The sequence below is a fragment of the Lissotriton vulgaris genome, chromosome 10 (genome assembly GCF_964263255.1).
Source record: "Lissotriton vulgaris chromosome 10, aLisVul1.2, whole genome shotgun sequence".
In the NCBI taxonomy this organism is placed as follows: Eukaryota; Metazoa; Chordata; class Amphibia; order Caudata; family Salamandridae; genus Lissotriton; species Lissotriton vulgaris.
Genome location: NC_141698.1, coordinates 759,367,351 through 759,382,814, shown reverse-complemented (window position 1 = coordinate 759,382,814; position 15,464 = coordinate 759,367,351). Strand labels below are relative to the sequence as shown.

Here is a 15,464-nt window from a genome sequence, read left to right as displayed (position 1 = left end):
TCAGTGTTCAAGAACGGGCCCTTTTCTGATAGGATTTGACAGTACATCCCTTCCCAGGAGAACACTGACAGATACATGGTTTCTGGGGATTGCGTACCTGGAACAAGCACGTAAGTCTGGAAGCATGCACGCCTGAAGTAGGTTCCCAGGAGTTCTCTTAAGACGCTTCCAGGCTATCAAATACCACAGGTTTCAGTGTTTAATCTTTGAATCTAAGATTCCATTGACTACATATTCTCTTTCCTCACTAACCCAAACTGGAACTGGCTGTTTTTTCACCGAAGAGTTAGAGGGTTTCAATAAGGACACGTGGAACACTAGATGTATATGCAAACTGGAAGGAAGTACTAACCGTATTGCCACTGGATTAACCCATTTCGCAGCACCAGCCAGGTAGTGCTCGCGCCGGCCGACGGGATCACGGAAGGGGTTAATATGTTTCATCACTTTATATGGCCCAATGTTTTTAGGGTTAAACACATTGTATTTTTTAAATCGCATGTTTTTTGCGGAAAACTACACTCTGTCCCCTTTATTATACCTGATCTCAGGCGTCTGTGTTTATCTCCTGTTTCTTATAAGTGAGTTTCACCTTTCTTAGTTGTTCTTGTGTGTCTCGCAAGTTTCTCTGTATTTGTGTAATCCTGTTGTGTACATCTGGTACTTAGTGAGCTTCCGATGGATGGACAAGGGGAATATAAACGTGGGTGAAAGCCATAAGTACAATGGTAAGGAGAAGTGTGTGTGTGGAGGAGTGAGTGGTGCTATTATATGCAATCTCTGCTAGCCAAAACCAGTCTACGCAAGCCTCCGTGTTCCTGTCTACATAACATCTAAGATACTGTTTGAAAGTCTGTTTCAACCTTGCCGTTTGTCCATCGGTCTGAGGGTGGAAACTGGGAGACAAAGCCTAACACCAAACCTTCCAAAAAGTAGCTGTAAATTGAGACCCCCTTTCAGAGACTATTACTATCGGCAGTACATGCAATCGCACAATATTTACCAGTAACAATTGCGCTACTTGACTCGCAGTGGGGATTTGTTTGTACGCTATGAAATTCCCCATTTTGGTCATGTAATCCACAACTACTAGAATAGTGGTGTAACCTTGGTCTTTGGGTGGGCCTGCTATAAAATCCAACTATATGTTTTCCCATGGATTTTCGGGAGTGGGGAGAGGATGAAGTAACCCTTGCTATCTTGTGGTGTCATTCTTCATTTGTGCACACACCTCACATTTCCTGACCCACGTGAACACATCACAGCATAAGCTAGGCCACCAAAACTGACGGAGGATCTTGTCTCTGGTTTTCGCAACCCCATTATGCCCGGCGCTAGGTAACTTGTGACACCAACGAAATGCTTGTTTCAGCTGCCATTCTGGATGACGTTTTATCCAGGTCTTCCCTGTGAAGGTTTGAAGCCCTCACCACTTTCTCAAGAAATGAGTTGGATTGAATGACACACAACACTCGTTGTGGATCAATAGTGGCTCTTTCTGTGTTTTCTTCCATGCATGTGACTGTATCTTGCCTAGTGAGGGCATCTGCTTTTGCGTTCTCACTGCCAGGTATATAGGTTACAATGAAGTCGTACTCCGAGAAAAACAACATTCATCACAATTGTCATGGTGTTAGATGCCTTGCTGACCTCATTAATTGCAAAATTGCGATGGTCTGTAAACACAGTGACTTGATGTTTGGCTCCAATCAACCAATGCCTACTTTCAAAGAAGGCATCTTTGATCGCTAGCAATTCTTTCTCAGCGATGGTGTAATTCCGTTCTGCTTCATTCCATTTTTTAGACATGTAGGCCACCGGGTGCATTTGACCTGTGTTACAGTGCCGTTGTGAGAGCACCGCTCCTATCGCCCCTTCCTATGCATCAGCCTCCACTATGAATGGTCTCTCTGGATCAGCATGAGCCAGCACTGGAGCCGTTGTAAATGCCTCTTTGAATTGTTTGAATGCCCTTTGTGCCTCTTCGGTCCACTGAAAGGTTGTCTTTTTCTTTACCAATTTTGTTATGGGGGACACTATGTTAGAGAACTGATTAATAAAATGTCTGTAAAAGTTGGCCAAACCTAAGAAACACTGCACATCTCTCACAGTTTGAGGACAAGGCCTTTTTTTTACTGCCTGCACCTTAAGTACTTCCATTTCCTGTCCATAAGGAGTCATCATCACTCCTAAGAACTCCTCTGTAGTAACGTGAAATTCGTAACTTACAGAACAAATTTTTTTTTTGCAGTGTGCAACACGGCTCTGACATGTTCTACATGCAGGGTCCCGGATTCCGAATAAATCAGAATGTCGTCAATATAAACAACCACATATCTGTTAAGGTATTTTCTGAGAACATTGTTTAGAAAGAATTGGAACGCTGCTGGGGCATTACATAATCCGAAAGGCATTACTCTGTATTCGTACAATCCATAGCGGGTCTTGAACGCGGTCTTCCACTCATCTCCCTCTCTCATTCTCACTAAGTGGTATGCACCTTTAAAGTCCAGTTTAGTATATATCACAACTTTGTAAACTTGTTCCAAAAGTATGGAATCAGAGGTAGAGGGTAGTGGTTCTTGATGGTGATAGCATTCAAGGCCCTAAAGTTGATGCAGGGACGAAGGTCCCCATTCGCTTTCGGAATGAAGAATAAAGGCGATGCCGCTGGGGACTTAGAATGATGGATAAACCCTACCTCCAGATATTTTTCAAGGTGTAGGCGCAGGTGTTAATTCTCAGGTTCAGTGAGAGCAAATACCCTCCCACATGGCACTATCCCCCGGGTACCAAGTCAATCTGACAGTGATACTGTCGATGTGGAGGCAAGACTTCGGACATCTGATCACTGAATACCTGTTCATAGTCCTTAAATTTGGGTAGGCATCCATTTTTTCTGAATTGAATTGAATTGAATTGAATGGCGATTTATAGTGCGCAGAACAATGACCCGCAGGTATCAAGGCGCCTAACAAAATGATCAGAGAAGGGTCAAAGAAAAGAGACAGGAAGCCTTACATGTATGCTTGCCGAAAGAGAAGAGTTTTTAGCGCAGAGCGGAAGTGCTGTAAAGACGGGAGAGATCTCAGGTCCAGGGGAAGGTCATTCCACCACTTAGGAGCAAGAGTGGAAAAGGCTCTACCACCCCATTTGGCTCTTCGTACACGAGGGGTTGTCAGACGCAATTTTCCAGAGGAACGCAAGTTCCTTCCGGGAATATAGTGGGAAATGATGGATCCGATTCCTGTGTCGCTGTTTTTGGCAATGGCTCTATAGGTCATGCATAGAACTTTGAACCGGATTCGGTGTTCTACCGGCAGCCAATGCAGCGTTTTCCTGGCTGCAGTGGCCGAAGAGCGTCTGGGAATATCCAGAACAAATCTAGCTATAGCATTTTGGACTACCTGTAGGCGCTGCAGCTGGCCTTTGTTAAGCCCAGCATACAGCGCATTACAGTAGTACAGGCGCGAGCCGATGAGAGCAACAGCTATTTGTTTTCTTGCCTCGAGGGAGAGATATTTCCTGATCCTTCGTAGGGTGTAGATCAAACCCCAGCAGGTGGAAACAGTTCTGCTCACCTGGCTGCCTAAGTCGAGGGCAGGGTCTATCAGCACCCCGAGGTTCTTGGCAGATGTTGTAGGGGAAGGGCATGTTCCTAGAGAGTCGGGCCACCAATTGGCTGACCAGATGTTTTCTTTCCCCCCGAACACCATCACCTCAGTCTTCTCCCCATTCAGTTTTAGAGAGTTCTGAATCATCCAATGACCAACCGCCTCCATACAAGATCTAAACTTGGAGGCGATCAGTTCATCTGAATGGGGGAGAGAGACGAGGATTTGAGTGTCGTCTGCATAAGAGACTACCTCCATCCCGAAAGATCTTATTAGTTTGGCTAGTGGGGTAACATAGATATTAAAAAGGGTCGGGCTGAGTGCTGACCCTTGGGGGACCCCACATAGCATAGGTCGGGATGGAGATAGGAACTCCCCCAGCTTGACTCTTTGCTCCCTCCCCGTAAGGAAAGAGGTCAAAAGATCCAGAGCTGCGTTCTTCACCCCCACCTCCCTCAGCCGAGATGTAAGGACTGAGGGGGAGAGGGTATTGAAGGCCGCAGTTAGATCAAGCAGGACCAGGAGAGAGGTCTGGCCCTCATCAACTTTTGTGCGGATTTTATCGAGCACGATGGTGAGGGCTGATGTATTCTCTTTCTTCTTGAGAGAAAGGTGCCCGCACTGTGCCTTTTTCCATGGGTTCAGGTGCTTGGGTCGTGTGTTGTTATGTGGGTGTCGGGCGTTCAAACTAAGGATACTGTCCGTCTCTTCTTTTGCTGTCACCTCTTCGTTCATTCATTCGGTGATCTAACCGTAATATTAGTTTAATGAGATCTTCACATGTTTTGGGATGTGAATCGATTTGGGCGATTATGTCTTTTAACTCTTCTTTGAGTCCTTGATAAAATACAGAAGCTTGTTTGGATCTAAGCCAACTGGTCTTAGCTACGAGCCTCCTAAAGGCGTTTATATAAGTAAGCAATTCCCTACTCCCTTGTTTCAATTCTAACAACTTCTTATCCGCTGTACCAGAAGCCACTCTTTGATTAAACACCTTTTCAAACTCTACTGAAAAAGCTTCCCAATCATACAGCAGTGGGTCATCACTTCTACCATAGGGAACTGCCCACTGAGACGCCTCCCCTGACAAGTATGATAGCAAAAAGGACACTCTAGATTGGTTAAATGCTTTGCCTTTACAAGAAAAATGCCAAAGGATCTGCGTGAGAAATATCTGTACCTTGTGCGGGTCCCCATGGAATTTATCAGGAGGTGCTAAAGGCACAAAAGTAGGCATTTCTACCACTAAAGGACTTGCATTCAACTGAGACACACCACCTACATCAAAAGGGTTTTTATTCATACGATCCACCTTATCCCATAAGGCCGCTGTTTCAGCCCGTGATGCCGCTAACTCTGTTTGTACCGTGGTCAATGCCGCCACTACATCCTCTAAGGTGGCCATTACACATCAACCCAACCAGGAGGACACCAATACTTGGGCTGATTATTCTGTCCCGATCCTTGTCCTCAGGGTTGCATTGATGCTAATAAAGATCCATCTCCCAATTGCTTCAAGTCTGATTGCACTTGTAGCACAGACTATTGAAATAATTAAGTAGGGGAAGAAAAGGTAAGGGTCTGCAGGGAGGGAGATCTGTAACAACAAAGAGACACATTTTAATATTTAGTTATAAAACCGTCCTTCTCAATACCTTAGCTATAACAAATATACACCATAAGTACCTGTAAAACAAAAAATGTTTTCCATTTATTGAGCCAGAGCTGTAAAGCACTTTGTATAGGAAGTTAGAGCCATTGTGAGGAGAGAAAAGAATCATTAACATTAACCGAGCTGATTACCAAAAACCCTCTATATTCACCAGCACTAGTTCCACCTACCCTTGATTCTGTAGTGCCTAACCTCACAGAGAAGGTGGAGCAAAACTTCATCAAGGTCCGAACACAACCCCCTGTTAAAAGGCAAAAAGAAACAACAAGTGCTCAATGAAATGAAGCGCTCCTTTGATATATATCTTCATGATAAATGCCAGTTAAACCAATAATTTCAAAGAAAACTAAAACAATAGTTCTGGCTTAAACAATATTGGAAGTTCCATAAATGTCACTGCTCATTATCTTCATGAAACAAGAGCACTCCTGGAAGCAGAGTTCATACAAAGATCCTTTCCGCACAAGCCACAAGAAGTAACTCGCCAACAGGAAGGCAGACCACAGCAAGATGAAGACTCTAAACTCGAGCCTTCGCAAATAATATCCACTTTGCAAAACAAAGCAAAACCCTTCAGGAAAATGCAAAGCTGCACTGCCCAAAGAAGTCTACTGTGGTGCCACAAGCACCCTTACCACACGGGAACGGAACACCCTCTTGTTATCTTGCCGCCTCTGAATCAAGAATAATCGTCAGCGTCTCTTGCTCCAAATGGGATTAAGAACCCTTCCGAACAGCATGTAGCCATTCCTGCATCACTTCCTATTCTCTCGGGTTGCTGGGAAGTGTAGTACATTCTCTTGGTATGTTGTGCGTTCACTGTGACGCACATGTCAGTGTTCAAGAGCTGGCACTTTTCTGATGGGATTTGACAATTGGTGTTGTCATCAGATCTCCACTTGTCTATGGACCTTTGATTGTCAACTTGAAGCATAAGAGAGGAGCTAGCTTTTGCAATACATTTCAATTGTAATGAAACCAGCGTGGCTCCACAGCAGTGACATAGAGGATGGTGTCCAAACCATAAGTTTTTTTTTCAACAGTTTAGTCAAAGTTAAAATTCAATCAAGAGTCTGCAAATTGGTCAGTCAATAAAATGAGCATTTATATTCAAATGATCATGCAATCCAATATTATAAGGAAAAAGATGCAAAATATACCAACATAAAGAAGACAGAATATTAAGTGGACTGGTTCCATAAAGGAACTTCTCTATTCTAAATAGGTATCAAAAGGGAAGAGGTGACTTCTAAGAGGAATGTGTCGGCATCAAATGAACCATGTTCAAGGTTCAGGAGATAGGCACAAGTGATGAAGCATGATACTCAACATCCCGGGCAGGGTAAATCAGCAGAGTTAAGTAGAAATCTCTCACCGAAGTCAGGACAGGGTCATCTTACTATTCTGCAGAGCACATAAATACAGTTCTAGAAGCTTCTACACTCCAGTTCCCACCATACAGTCCAATCAGCTGCTGCTGTTCCCTGGAAGCCGGTAGACTCCCTAGTTTCCCAGCGCTGGACAAAGAAACAGCATCTGCGCGACCTTCGATGTATCTCTGGTCTGCCTGGTACAGGAGGATCTCTCTCACCGCCATGGTCTTCGCGTCCACAGCCAACTTCTAATTAATTTCTAGCTATCTAATAGTTTCAGTACAATAACATAAAGTCTATTCTAGTTAATGAGAAACTCGATAAGACGCCTGCAGAAGGGCAAAGAATATGAGACTTGCAGAGCATTTTATAAACGTGAAATGCATAGCAGCTTGGGCCTGGTTACAGTTTAGGCCACCTTTGAAATCATGGTTTCCAAGCAAGTGTAGTTCGCATGAATAAATGCATTTGTTACATTTCAATAATATATGTGTGGGTCTCCTCTAAGGTAAATACAACCACATACTATATTTGATTAATAATAATTGCGCACAGATTAATATTGTTAAACACACATTGAGTATAGTTTGCATCTAAATACGTAGAGCACTAAATTATGCGCTCCAATGTTGGAGACAGAAACTCACAGGCCAACATTGGAGGGAGGTGGGTACTTTTATATTGTGATGTAAACTAATGAAAAGAGTATGCTATCGATAGTCAGCTTTTTTCTGAATTTGGGGAAAGCTGTCCAGGTGGTGGGTCACCGTGGGTGGGACCTCTCGTCAGCAGTGAGACCGGAACGCGGACAGACCGGGGTGGGGGGGGGCAGTGAGACCGGAACGCGGACAGACTGGGGGGGTTGGGGGGGAGAGGTAGGGGGGGGGAATACCCATTTTATCTTACATGGAAAAAAAATCCCTGAAACTGACGTATATTATTTCTCTTCCCCCGGGCTTTAAGTGGGATGGAAAATAGGGGGGTGGGTGTCTCTCAAAGGGGCGCGGCTAATGTAATTTAGGGTGTGGTTTAAAAACTTGTCAACTGAAAGTCTGTGCTTAGCATAGTGTGTAGCCCGACTGGTATTTTGCTGCTTTTGTCAAGTCATTATTATACATATTTTACACAAGTAACGTTACACTTATAACAAGCCAGGTCCATTGGCTTTGTCAATGGTCATTAGTCGCATAAGATAAATAAGCAACAACTATGGCTGCTTTGTATGCCATATTGAAAATGCTTCAGTTCTGAAAGGATGAGACTGTGAAAGAACTAGAGTCTCTTTGAAGTTACATCAAGGCAGTGAAGTGTGGCGCTGCTGCAGTTAAGATTTATGTTTTTCACCGAAGGGCAACAATGGCGAGCCCGATAAGGAACCGTATCTCAGCATCTGATTTTTAGAACTGCCGGTGCTCAGCACCGGCACGACCCGGCCCACCTAAAACCCTGCTGTTCCCCTTCAAAAGCTGATGAAAAATGTGACGAAGAACAGTTCTTCTTCCTACTTTGAATATAAACTGCATAAAAAACACACCGACCCTCCTCGGCCTTCTTGGGGTACGGCTTTACTTTGAGCTAGTCCTACGCCCTCCAATCGGCAGCCACCGTGATGCTTGAGTGACAGGCCTGAGATTGATTAATTGACTCCACCTGGGACTCCCCATGAGCTGGTGTCAGCCGCAGCACGGCGTCGCACTGAAAACTGAACACCCTTTCATTGCACGCTCTCATTATTGGCCACATGCCCCTTCCAATTAGAACGTCTCTGCCAGTCAGCACTTCGCAGCATTCCTCTTTCGCTTCTAGATAGACTGCCACTTGTCTGCCGTCTGCCGTCGGGCACACGCGAGGCCGCGACTGCTCCAACCCCAGCAGACTGCGCATTCCAAGGGAACGGCTTCCGTAGACACCCGCGACCAAATGCTGTTATGTCTGCGTTGCTTCCACTGACACATGCCAAAATACGCACTTCCTAATCTGAAGATATGTTCTCGGTGCTTGTTTTTATGCTGCCATTGTTGTTCATAGCTAAATTATACGGTTAACTCTATTTGATATTCTTTGGTTGTGTACAAAATAGCACATTTTTGTGTAAGGCGAAAGACAGCTGAATCAACTTTTCATACCTAAAGTTTCGATGGACACATTCACCGAGTGCAATAAAAACAGCAAATGGTTGAATGTTTTGTGGCTTTTAATTTTCATTAGTGCAACTTCTGTAATTAAGCCACATCAGAAAAAAGAAAAAAGCTTTACTTAGGTATCAGTAACCAGATGAAATGTTTTTTTTTTCTCTCATTTAAATTTTTTATTAGAATCATAACATACATGATTATTCTTTTTACATCCTGAAACCAGGAAAAACACTAACTAGACACTAAACCGATCTCTCTAACAAAATGCATCCTAGAAAATAACCTTTTTGTTACTCATACATCTCGGAAAATAGATTCCAAATCCACTCACATTTGTTCAGATAACCTTGATTGTTTTAAGGCAAATCGTGCTAAGGCTACTTGTTTCCCAAACTGTTTGGACCATCTTCAGCTGGTAGCTCATTAGCCGATTTCCATTTTTTAGAAGGTTGTTGGGCTATTGGGATGACTCTCAATACTGAAACCGGTCTGCAGAGTTATAGATTACTGGCATTTGGATTTGGGTCGTAAAAACCTCAGAATAACTGGATTCCTTGAACGTTTAGGAGTTTTTAAAGTGCTAGCAAAGTTTTTACTTTGAGGCACGAACATTAAGAATATATCTATTTTTAAATTAAGCTTGCCCATCCAAAATGATATTTTATCTGGATGGAGAGTAATATGCTTCCTACTTCAGACCTTGCTTTTGTAAATGAGCAGTAAGTTTGAATATGCGACTCTGTAATTATGAAAGTAGTTATTTATCTTGCGGTTAAGTGATGCAGCGGGGAAGGAAAAGAGTTTAGAGCAGGGAGAGATCAGGCAGTTAATTGAGGAGGTAGGTCTTATAGTTTCTTCTGAATCTGAGGTGGTTATGTTATCTTCACCTCCCAACTTCCACCTCTCCATACGGAAGCATTTTTTTGTTTCCCTCTCAATCTTGTCTCCCTATTCTAATATAAAGTCTTAACTCTCGTGTTTCTTAGGACATCTTGTGAGATGCTCCTGTTTGCATTCTGGTTCATGCGGTTTCAGTGGCAGCTGCCACAAAACTCAAGTGGGGGTGCAGGGGGGTAAGGGAGATATATTAATTTAAAAAAAAAACATATCTGTCCTGCCACCGACTTGTCGGTGCTCCTCTTCACTCCTGATTGTGTCCCAATAGTTCTTGGGACACCAGCACAGGCTCCCCACCCAATGAAGACGCTGCTCTTGTAGCATGGAGAGTTGTGCCAGGCCGAATGAAGACGCTGCTCTTGTAGCATGGAGAGTTGTGCCAGGCCGAATGAAGACGCTCTCTTGTAGCATGGAGAGTTGTGCCAGGCCCAATAAAGACGCTGATCTTGTAGCATGGAGAGTTGCGCCAGGATTGATCTGAGCAGCCTTGTTTGTCGTTCAGACAGTACATTGATGCCTTTGACGTTTCTCCAACCTGGCTGTGCAACACCACCGGGTTGGAAAAACCTAAGTGAACATGTTTGTTTGGCCAGCCTAAGACGGCAGGCCAAACCGACATGCACACGCTACAGTGTGCACTACCCCCTCCTCCCTGCCATGCCCAGCATGCCTTGCCCATGGCTCCTTGGCTCAGTCAGTCAGTGGAAAAAAAATGTAATATTGTTTTATTATCACTTTTATTTCGGATGACTGACTCAGTGTGTCGACCCTCCTCCGCCATTACGGAGAAGCCGCCCCTGTGTAGTTCTGTTTGTTTCATTATAAATTCAGGAGAACCACTTTGCCTTCTGGTACCTGTCATTTTTAGGTTGAGCCTGAATAGCGCATGCGCTCTCGCTTACAAGACTATTGTTTACAGTAAAGGACTTGGAGCCTGCCCATTGCTTACCATTTGTTGTCGTCAGCTTCGCTATTCTTTGCTGCCTTCTAATCAGCCAGTGCAGTTCAAACAGTACTTCGGTTCTATTTGATGGAGCAAGGACCAAGCACAGATTTGTTTAGCTTAATTTAATCCCCGTCCGCTGCTCACGCCCTAATCGAGGTATAATTTTTTTTGTTTTTGTTTTTTCACCCCCTCTCATCTCCACATGAAAATGTTTTCCTTATCCCAAACCCTTGTCGTCCATCCTTGTTTCTTGTTCCGTGTTGCTTCTACTCGAAAGTCCTTAACCTTGTTCCAAACTCTCCTTGAACGAACTGTTCAAAATTAAACTTTTATTAATTTACACAAAGGGTCTCCATGAAACTGACAATTCTCCACGTGGTATACTGAAAGACATCACCATCTCCCAAAGATGTAATTCTGCATGACTCCCACCCAGCATCACTGTAGAATGTCAGAGCTCATCCCAAACAGCGCCGAACTCTGTGCTGTTTGTTAACAGGTCGCATATGTTCCCACGCTTTTTCTTAACTATTACCGATCTTGAAAATTCATCATAATCCGTGCTTAATTTGAGCCATGGTTTCCAGTGCCTGGCACCGGTACTTAATTGTCAACACCAGAGCTTGGTAGTCTACCAAAGGGTGGCGCTGTCTGGCTAATTTATAGACAACACTTAATTATTAATTCAATAGACTTTAAAAATTACTATTACGTGCCGCCCAAGCCTCTCATAGCTTTGGGGGCTCTGAAATAGTCTGAACTGTCACACTTGTAAGAGTGTGATGGTTAGTAGTTGTGTTGTTACTGTCATTGGCCGCATAGCAGGAGGAATGGGTGGTGCAAGCTACAGTGGCCTTCCTGACGAGAGCCACGGCACTTATGTTTTTCACAAATTAAGCACTGAAATACATACATCAATAAATGCACCACTCATTTTGTTTTTTATTGTAAGACTTTATTTTTAAAAATGACACTTGTGGAACTTAAACTCACAACATTTGAATCCCTCTACAGCCTAGATGTACAGTCCTCTTTCCATTGTGCCACAGAGCTGAATAGAGATACCTGCTTGCCCAAGATATTCCTATGAAAGAGGAGTCACTTGATTGAATCTTTTTGTTCTAATTGGAGAAAATGCGAATTTTCCTCATCCAAACACAGTAAGAGACGACAAAAATTATAGATAATGATAGATATCTTTAAAATAAAACTATGTTATTTCTTATGAAATTAAATTGCTTTCTTCCTAAACTTTCAATGTGTAGGAGAATTCTGGAAAACCTTTAGAACGGATTTAAAATAAAACTGAAAACTATATTATCCAAGGAGCAAAGTGTGTAGAATCGTGGTAGATTAGGACCAGACAATGATTGTCTCTAAATTATTGTATGGCTCGAACCTATGCTGGGTACAGATGAAGCTGTCACGTGGGTTTTTTTGTTGGCTGTAAAATTTGGAACACAAAGGCATCACCAGGTAAAGTGAATAAAGAACACATCCAATTTGAATAATTTGTGCCACTTGCAAGAGTGGGATTAGAGCAAGTATTACGCACAATTCCACTCCACGCTGCACAATTCTCCTCCACACAATTTCACACTACTCCACACAATATACTTCCACTCCACACAATTCCACTTCAACCAATTCCACTTCACACCACACAGTTCCACTCCAATTCCACTCCGCTCCACACAATTCCACACCACACTAAATAATTTCACTCCATTCCACACCCCACAATGCTATGCCACACAATTCCACACTATTACATTTTACTCCACCATATGTCACACAGTTCCACTTCACTCCATACAGTTTAACTCAGTCCACGCCACCCAATTGGATTCCAAGCCACACTATTCACCCTTAATTCACACACACTCCACACTACACAATTCCACACAACACAATTCCACACCTCGCAATTATATTGTATGTCACACAATTCAATTACATGCCACACAATTCCTCTCAATGCTACACAATTCCACTCCCACTCATAGAATTACACTCCAAGCCTCACCATTCCACGCCACTCCATGCCACACAATTAAATCCACTCCATGGCACACACCACTTGCACTCAATGCCACACAATTGCACTCCATGCAACACAATTCCACTCTATGCCACTCCACTCAATTCCAGCCCACATAATGCCCCTCCATTCATTATAGTGTCACTCCATGCCACACAATGTCAATGCATGCCATATAATGCCACTCCATGCCGCACAATGCCACTCCACAGCACACAATGTCAATCCACACAACCCCACCCCAGTCCACAAATACCACTCCGCACATTGCCATACCACTCCACACCAAACAATGTCACTCCACATCACTCAGTGCCACTCCACTCAGTGCCACTCCACTCCTTTTAAATATCACTCCACTCCACACAGTGCCTCTCCACACCACAGAATGCCACTCCATTCAGTGCCATTCCACTCCATGCCACACAGTGCAACTCCACTCCACACACTTCGTCTCCACTCAATGCCACTTCACTCCACTCAATGGCAATTTTATTTCTATAGCACTTACTACCCTTGACAAGGCATTAAATCACTTTGTGCCATCCCACTCCACTCTATCCCACTCTACTTCATGCTACACAATCCCACTCCACGCTACGCAATGCCAATCCACCCTGTGCCATACAATGCCACACCACTGCGCACAGTCACTATACTCCACCCCATACAATGCTACTCTACTCCACTCTACAAAGAGCCACTCCATGCCCCCCCCCTTACCCTCCCCCCCCCCACCCCCCCCCACCGTGTCACTCCGCTGCACACAATGCCACTCCACTCGGCGCCACACAATGCCACTCAACTCCAAAAAAGTCAATAGATCTCCCATTGACGAGACTTACTGGTTTTGCCAAGGCGTGTTTTAAATTGTAAATTGAGAATTAGTTTGCATTTGAGTAGTTGTTTGCCTGTTGTCTAGTTATACATTTAGGGCCAGTTTGCTTCTTGTAGTCCTGTTTATTCTATTTAAAATTCAGGACTATTTTGCATACAGTTGTTCATCCTGTTCGTCCATTATAAATTCAGGACTACTTTGCTTCTGGTGCCTGTCGTTCTGTTTGCTACATTATAAATTAGGAACTATTTCACATTCTGATACCTGTAGCCCTGTTTGTGCAATTATACATTGAGGACTACTTTGCATTCTGGTACTTGTAGTTCTCTTTCTTACATTATAAAGTCAAGACTACTTTTCATTCTGGTACTTGTAGGCCTGATATCCCCATTAAACGTTCAGTACTGCAAGCACTGGAATGCAACAAAAAAGCCGGATAGCATAAAATACTTAAACACGGACCTCAGAAGCCTGAGAGTTCTGCGAAGAGTTCTTGGAACACAACTAATTGCCTGTGCTTTAGGTTGGCAGCACTTTAAAAATGTGAGCTTGCAGGCTGTGTGTTTTCTTGCACTTTCTTTGTCATTGAGAGGTTAGAAAAACACCAGCCATGTATGTTGTATTTATAAACATCACGTGCTTCCGAGCCGGGCTCGCGATGCCTGCCAAGCCGAACACATGGAAGACGCATTTCTCATTAGCTCAGCACTGGTTTTGGTTGTACCGGTTTCCGGAACAGGGAATGCCTTCCTGCTCAGATGTAACTTTAAATAGAGGCGGCGCTGCTCCTGCAGGCACATGCACGCTCCCGCGGCGCGCTCGGGCGAGAGAGGGAGCGAGGATACAGGGCGAGACGCTGCATTCTCCAGCTCACACCATCGCAGCCACGCACCGCGGGGTGACGCTTTCTACAGATGTGCGGAGCAGCGCTGCTGCACAGAGGCTTGTTGGGTTTGAAGTGGTACCACGAAATGTCCGAAAAGCTGTGGTAGTTTTCCGCCAAGAGGCTATTTCTCTATAAAATGCAAGGTGAGTTTAGGAGATTTAAAGATGTTTTCAGGACAGACCGCTTTGTCTGCTTCCAGAGGGTTTTAAAAAGTATATATTGATTTCTGAGTGAAGTGTTCCATAGCTGAATTACTGCAGCATTCATGTGTGTGCGTGATTATGTGTCTGTCTGCTCTGGAATGGCAGGGTCTTCGGCGTCAGTGATTCAGACGCCAGCTGTGTGTGTGAGTCTGCGAGTGCATAGGTGCGTCTGTGGATGTCCCACAGTCAGAAGCATGACGCGCATAAGATGTGTGCACTCTGTTGTCTGTCACAAGAATGATAACAACAGAAAGACAGAACGTGCTAGCGTGCTGCAAAGAAAAGAAAACATGCCGGGAATGTGTTTTGCGTGCTCTCGTTTTTGTGAGCGCAGCTGGAGGTGGGTGCGAGGGTGTCATGGCGCAGTGACCTAAACTGGGGAATTTGTTAGGGAAACATCCTGTACAGGTGGGGCTCCTCATAACTAACACATTCCATATTTTTACTAATGCAGATCATGCTCGGGCTCAGCTTTTGAGACCTTCGGTTCTCTGTAGTGGAGTCCAGAGGTCATGTTGTTCCTTCTTTGTGGTTGATCATAAAAAGCTGTTCCCTGCATTAGATTTTTTTTTTAACAGTGAGGCAAATTGCACGAGGGACGTCTTTTGTAGTCTTAAGTAGGCCAGGGCGAAATTTTAATTTGTCAAGAGACATTTCCCCCTGGAACCTGTCTATTGCGGCTATCTTGTGAGATATATTTATATATTTTTTAGCAAAGTGTGCACTCGCTTGAAAAAAGTCACAGTAGATACCGACAAGCCACATTGTGCTCTAAAAGCGGGAACTTGGGAGCATTTTATTGAATTTTGCAATTTAAAAAAAAGTGCAATTTCACTCCCCCGTAGTCTTAAATTGGGAC

The 15,464-nt window shown here is 44.0% G+C and overlaps 1 protein-coding gene across 12 annotated transcripts in view; it reads left to right on the top strand.

Annotated features, from left to right (window-relative positions):
- KIAA1217 (KIAA1217 ortholog) overlaps positions 1–15,464 on the top strand; it is a 1,418,769-nt gene that overhangs the window by 1,020,786 nt on the left and 382,519 nt on the right. The window contains exon 1 of one of the 12 annotated variants that reach the window (XM_086941674.1): positions 14,342–14,545. The exons of the other annotated variants lie outside the window; for them this stretch is intronic. The gene's annotated coding sequence lies outside the window, so the exon portion shown is untranslated. Of the gene's footprint in view, positions 1–14,341; positions 14,546–15,464 lie in introns of those variants that run through there. 12 annotated transcript variants of the gene reach the window in all.